Consider the following 6974-nt stretch of genomic DNA (forward strand, 5'->3'; position numbering starts at 1 on the left):
GGCAACCATTATACCGAATACTTAATTCCTCAGGTAACAGCACCACTATAGAAGACATCTCACATCGGGCCATTTTAGGCGATCTGAAGCTCAGTACACGCCGCCTATTCATCCTATACCCATTGCACGATACTGATACTCAATTTATTTAACGACCTTTAGAGAGCATCTACTTTCATGGAGGACTTTCGACAGGTAACATCAACCATCTAAGACACCCTTCCATACTACCGTTTACATTTAGCTAAGATCTCACTCAAAGGCCACTACAGCCCGCGATTACCTAGCACCGATAGTACAGTTGTTTATCCCAAGTGGTATACTTTGTAGTGACCACTCGGACAGGAAGTAGCAGGCATCTGTCCAGAATTACCCTTTATGGTGGGTATCAACCACCAGGGATCACCAACCAAGACCCAAGACGACCATCTAGCCATTACTGACCCCAAGCGGTATCAGAGTGACCACCCGGACAGGAAGCCCTCCACAGAGTAGTGCGATTCGCGATTGGCACTGCACACATGCCACCGGCTTCGAGGAACGCGAAGGACACTACGACCCTTAGTTAAAATGTGCGGCCTAACCGTACACACTAATTCACCATGATGCAGTCCAACTACACTAATCCCTGTCCGTACCTTCACGCTATTGGTTGTAGCGTCCGCAGTAAAATTCTTTTTATTTCCGTGGTCTTGGGAATCGAACCTGCGACCTCACCATACTCAGGCTTAATGAGGGTCTCTGCCGACTAACCACCGAGATAGGGTGACCAACCCTTCTAGTTTTATCCTTTTCCTTTGCAAGTGTTTACGGCCAGACCACCCATTGCCTCTTACGAGACTCCAATCGGCTCTGCGTCCTATCATCTTCAATGGGCAACCATTAAACCGAAAGACTTAATTCCTCGGTAACAGCACCACTATAGAAGACATCCCCCATCGGGCCATTTAGGCTGATCTGAAGCTAGGTACACGCCGCCTACTCATCCTATACCCATTGCATGATACTGATACTTAATTTATTTAACCACCTTTAGAGAGCATCTACTTTCATGGAGGACTTTCGACAAGTAACATCAACCATCTAGTACCCTTTCATACCACCATTTTAGGTACTAAGTCTCACTCAAAGGCCACTACAGCCCGCGATTACCTAGCACCGATAGTACAGTTGTTTACCCCAAGTGGTATACTTTTGTAGTGACCACTCAGACAGGAAGTAGCAGGCATCTGTCCAGGATCACCCCTTATGGTGGGTATCAACCACCAGCGATCACCAACCATGGACCTCCCGAAGGAATCGAACCCCATAGCCACGCTACCTGTTCTGCGCACGAACACCTTAGTTGGTCTAAGACCTAACAGAAGGTCTAACTACCACTAAGACATTGCACCCTCAGCTTTACCATCTAGGACGACCATCTAGCCATTACGACCCCTAAGCGTATCGTGACCGACCACCTGGCACAGGAAGTCCCCTCCAGCGCATAGTAGCGACCTCAACGACAGGACTGCGCACATGCCAATGGTCTCATAGGGAACGTTAGAAGGACACCATGACCCTTAGTTGAAATGTGCGGCCTAACCGTACACACTAATTCACCACGATGCAGTCCCAATCTACACTAATCCCTGTACCTTCACGCTATTGGTTGTAACGTCCGCAGTAAAATTCTTTTTATTTCCGTGGTCATAGGAATCGAACCTGCGACCTCACCATACTCAGGCTTAATGAGGGTTTTAGTGACTAACCACCGAGATAGGGTGACCAACCCTTAGTTTTATCCTTTTCCTGTGCAAACAGTCTTATGACTTTATTTTTATTTATATTTTAACATCGAAAATTCAAACGAACAATATTACAAAAATAAGAAAATAAACTAATAAAAATAAAAATAAAAAGAGTAGCTTCACGACTCATACAAGTAAAGAAATCTAAACTAAAATAAAATTAAAGCAAAGAAAAACTAGACTATTACAGAATCGCATACCCCAACTTTACCCGAAGGCCAGTGAGTCAACTATCCAACATCCAAAAATCCAGTCCGTTACCAGAAAGAAATCCTAAGAGGTTGAACTGTTAAGCGGCGCAGAAAATCCAAGTGCGAGATCTATGATCCACCCCGAATTATAGAAGAGGATATCCAAGAAATCCAGGAATCCTGAGAAACTATCGCCAAAGAAGAGTTATTTGTATGTGGAGAAGAAACAATAGGAGAAGAATTTATAGATGGGCCACGTAATTTGGAAGCAGCCGAGATACCCTGCGACTCTTCCCAAGCATGGAAAAGAACATTCCGACACAGCCAAATTTCACCATACAATTCGACTTGGAAGTCATTAAGGAGAGGAGAAATAATCTTATATATGACAGAGAGAGGAAAATGTTGGTTTAAAAAAGCTGTTAAATGCGCAGGCAACAATCCTCTAGTAAGCCAAAGACAGGACAAAGAAGGAGTTTCATAGTTCCAACAATCTAGAGCAGAGAATCCAGTTTGGAAGGTAATATCCAGAGGTTTCAGAGATGAGAACGAAGATAAGCAGGAATCTCTGAATTTGATAATTTCAGAATGATGTGTCAAACACGGATTTAAATCTGGAAGAATATAAGGACAAGTCCAAAGATGATTCAAATCTTCAGGAGCTGAGTTGCATTGTGGACAAAGCCAATCGGGAGAATATAAATAAGGTTTGCGTTGTTGAAGAGTAGTTAAAGTAGGCAGCATATCCAAAAGGAGTTTGATACGGAAGATCCAGAATTCAGGACGACCATTCTTATGCGAAGCAAAACCTTTAATTTGTGAAAGGCAAAAATATATACCAGCCCAATCAAAAAGTGAAGGGGAACCAAGAGCAGTAAACCGTGCCAGTGAACAGAAAGATAAAAGAGCACGAGCATCAGCTATAGAGCGGAGGAAATGACGAATATTCATGTCAATAGGCAAAGAATTAAATGATAACAAGCACGGAGCATAACAAAATGCCAAAGGTGAAATATTAGGTGGGGAAGACGAATGAGCATTTTTTGCCAATGAATCCGCTTGCATATTATAGATGTCATCGCCATGAGCAGGGACTTTAATCAAATCAACCTTAAGGTCACGATCCATAATAAGATATCGAATAGAAAGCCAAAGGAGATGATTATGTTCTCGAAGCAACTTCAGTGAGAAGGGAACATCAACAAAGCGTTTCCATAGTGAGATAAGCTGACTACAATCAGTATGAATGGAGATTGAAGAGCCATGGGAAAGAGCGTTTAGTCCTAATACAACAGCATAGATTTCAGAACGTAAGGCTGAAGGAAGACATGAAAAAATTTGCAAAGATGAAGATTCAGCAACAAGTCATCATCATCAACGGGCAAGCCAAGCAGAGGTCATGGAAGCAGGTGAAGAGTCCGTAGCAACATGAAAAGAACCATCAGTATACAGAGATTGCACGGAAAGTGGTAAAACAACATCGTCAGGCATATCCTTAAAGGAAGAAGAGAAAGTGGAAAAAGTAGATAAAGACGGTTTTGACAAATGAACAAGAGCCAGAGAAGTAGCATAACTCCATGAAGTAGATAAAGTAATCGGAAGGTAAGCCGCAAAGACTTTGGCATTTCTGGTAGGATAGCCTACGGTTTCTGATAAGATTACATTAAAAAAACACTTCTCACTATTACAGCGTTGCTTAATTGCGGATTTCTTGGATAAGGCGGGGATATTAAAAGAACATCCAGGACAAGGATTGTAAGATCGTTCATCAGCGGAAGAAGATACAGGAAGCCAATGAGACATGATAGCAGAATCTTGTTTCTTGTAAGTGATACAAACACGGCCCACAGATAAAGTTCGGGTAGCAGAATTAAAATTAATAGCCCATTGAGAATAAAAAAAATAATCTTTAACAGTATGATCTAATAAACAAGGGGAAGCTAAAGTAAAAGAAGAATTAATAAAATATAAAGGCAACAATAAAGAAGAAAAAGGAGAAGAAAGAAAATTATTTTTAATAAAATTGAACCAAGTAGGAATCCGTCCTTTACGACCAACGATACCAAGGTATCGAAGGTCAAGCCAATTCATAAGATATCGTCCACAAGGGGAAACCAATTGAGCAAGGACAAAAAGATTTAAATTTTTCCAAAGTTTCCAAGCAGTCCGAAAAATCGAATGCGGTAAAATGGATCGGAGTGGCGAAGCTGGTTGCAAGTCCTGCCTCAGAGGTCGGAAAGAGAGGGACCACGTGATATTCAATCGCGAAGAAAACAGTAATGAATTAAACAAAGTATGCGTCCGTAAAGAAATGACTTGTGACCATGGTTCTAAGTCAATAGTAGTCGGGCAACTTTCAGCACCCAAATATCCTTGAAGATAGGAGATAGCATAAAGGGCAAAATCTTTGAAGTCAGGGTGAATGAAAATTTTTTGCCAAGATGCAATATGGAAAGAAAGGAATCGATAAAAAGCATTCTGAATCGAAAAAGGAAGTTTAAGAAATAACAAAGCCAATGGAGTAGTCGCAGCAAGTCCAGCTTTTCTTCGAAGTAATGAAAACATAGGTTTAACTATTGATTGAATAGTACTTTCAGAGAAAAGGGTAGTTTGAAGACGAAATTCCAATCGCGGAAGAAGGACAGCATTATAGAGATAGGCCACATGTTGAGCTAATAATTTCTTCGGGCCCAGAAGAGCAGCCATATCTTTGACCATGGAGCGCGCTTGTTTCAAAACAAAAGCGGAAGAGGCGGACAAGGAAAACCAAACTCCTAAGAAACGAAATGAAGTATTAAGAGATAAAGAAAAAAGAGAAAGAGAAGTATCGGAAACTAAAGAAGAAGGTAAAAGTTCAAAAATAATCTTTGAAGAAGGCGAAGAGGATGAAAGAAGAACATATTTTGCTGAATTGGCTTGAACATTATTTAAAGTATAAAATTCAGCAGTAATAGAAAGACGATCTTCTATTCCGGACTTTGAAGAGGCAATAAGTGTAGAATCATCCATAAACGTTAAATGTGAAATTGGTAAGGAATGTTGTTCAAATTCAAGTGGAGAATAATTTAGAAGAGCTGAAGAATTTAAAATAAAAGGATCTCGTGCTTCTTGATTCAAAATAGTAAGTAAGGGATCCAAATAAATAACCCAAAGAAAAGGGGAAATGATTTCTCCTTGATCGATACCAACACGTACTCTATAAGCAGCTGTATCGCCATGACAAGTAATAATCTTATTATTTCGTCGTGTAAAAAGATTCAAAATAAATCGCACTAAAAGTGCAGGGATATGTAATCTATCTAAAGCTAATTTAAGCATATTTAAATCCATAGAATCAAAAGCTTTAGAGATATCTTGAGAAATGATCCATAGTTCCTGATCATCAGTAGAGTCATGTTTATGTTGATAAATAATCGCATCCAGCATCTTAATAGGGACATCCGTAGAACCACCAGGTAAACCAGCAAAATTACCACCTTGGAGAATTTTATTATCAGCAAGAATGTTGGAAAGACGATTCGTGACGACCTTAACTACACATTTTCGAACTGTTTCCAGAAGGGTAATAGGTCGAGTGTTCTTAAGTTGAGCATCAAAGTCATGAGGTTTAGGAATAGGATAAACCACGGCTTCACGCCAGTCAGCAGGAATATCACCACGAGAAAGGCAAGTATTGGCAAGTAAAAGAGAAAAATCCAAGGCTTCACCGGACAAGTGTTTAATCATCTCATAAGAAATTTTTGAAGGGTCGGAAGCTTTGTTATTTGGCATGGAGGAAATCACAGCAGACCATTCTTGTAGGGAAATAGGCGCCAAAACAGGATCATATAAAGAAGCAGACACATTTGTAAGAGGAGTGTAAGCTTGTTGCCATTGGGCGGGAAATGAAGTGATGGAAGAATAGCGGACCAACGGAGGAGAAACAATCGATTGAAAATGAGAAATAGCAGCTTGTTTAATGTCCGAAGGATCCGTTAATAAGGTAGGAGTTGAGTCCAGTACGACCAGGACACGATCAAGAACAATTAAGCGTTTTTCTACTGATAGGGCAGAATCTATAAAGGTGCCAAACGAGTTCGAAAAGTGTTCGTCACGTAGTGCAGTATAATATTCCACTGAGTCCGTAAGGTGTTGGGCAAATTTAGTAGACAAAAAGGCAGAAACTAAATTCTTCTGTAATCGTAAAAACGATTTAAATACAGATACAGGGGATGTAGAATAGGTAGGAACTGAATAATCAGGAAGTAAGGATGCTAAATTTTCAAGATAAGAGGGCAAAGCGGCAGTCATTTGCGCAATCTGAGTAGGCCGATTAAAACGACGAGTAGTAAGGCGATATAAAAATCGATCTAAAAACTTGTTAATAGCAATAAGTTTAGTCAATTCAGGAGAATATGAATGTCGGTATGTATTGGAGACTTTTTGAAAGGGTAGAGTTTCAATTGCAGCACTAATTATGGCAGCTTTCAATGCATGCCACATACGATCAAGAGAAAGAGAGGAGAAATCAAAATCAGGGTGATATTGTCTATCTAAATAAACTCCAAGAGAATCACAGTGGTAAAATTAATCCATTGTTCAACTGAAGTGGAAGCGTAAGAAAAAATAGTACGCATTTCTTTTTTTTGTTTGAGACGAGATTTAGCCAAAACAGCCAGGCAAGAACTGAAGTCAAAGATAGTTGTAAGAACTTTGTGATCTGTAAAAGGACGATCAAGGAGATCCGGGCAAGTAACCACTTGCGAAAAAAGACCAGGGGCAGGAAAACCAGGTGAAGACCAAATATAATCCAGTCTAGAAGATCCATTATCATGAAAGAAGGTGGGATCAGGACCATTTGTAGAAGAGTGAGCTTGATGATCGGTAAAAAACCGAGAAGAAAGCAAGCGAAGAAGCTTAAAATGATTAGATGAATAATGGGAATGAGCAACTTCATCAATATTAAAGTCGCCAAGAATAATTACAAAATAATTGTTATTTCTGGCATAATCAA

This window comes from Rhizophagus irregularis, chromosome 16, assembly GCF_026210795.1.
Source record: "Rhizophagus irregularis chromosome 16, complete sequence".
Lineage (NCBI taxonomy): Eukaryota > Fungi > Glomeromycota > Glomeromycetes > Glomerales > Glomeraceae > Rhizophagus > Rhizophagus irregularis.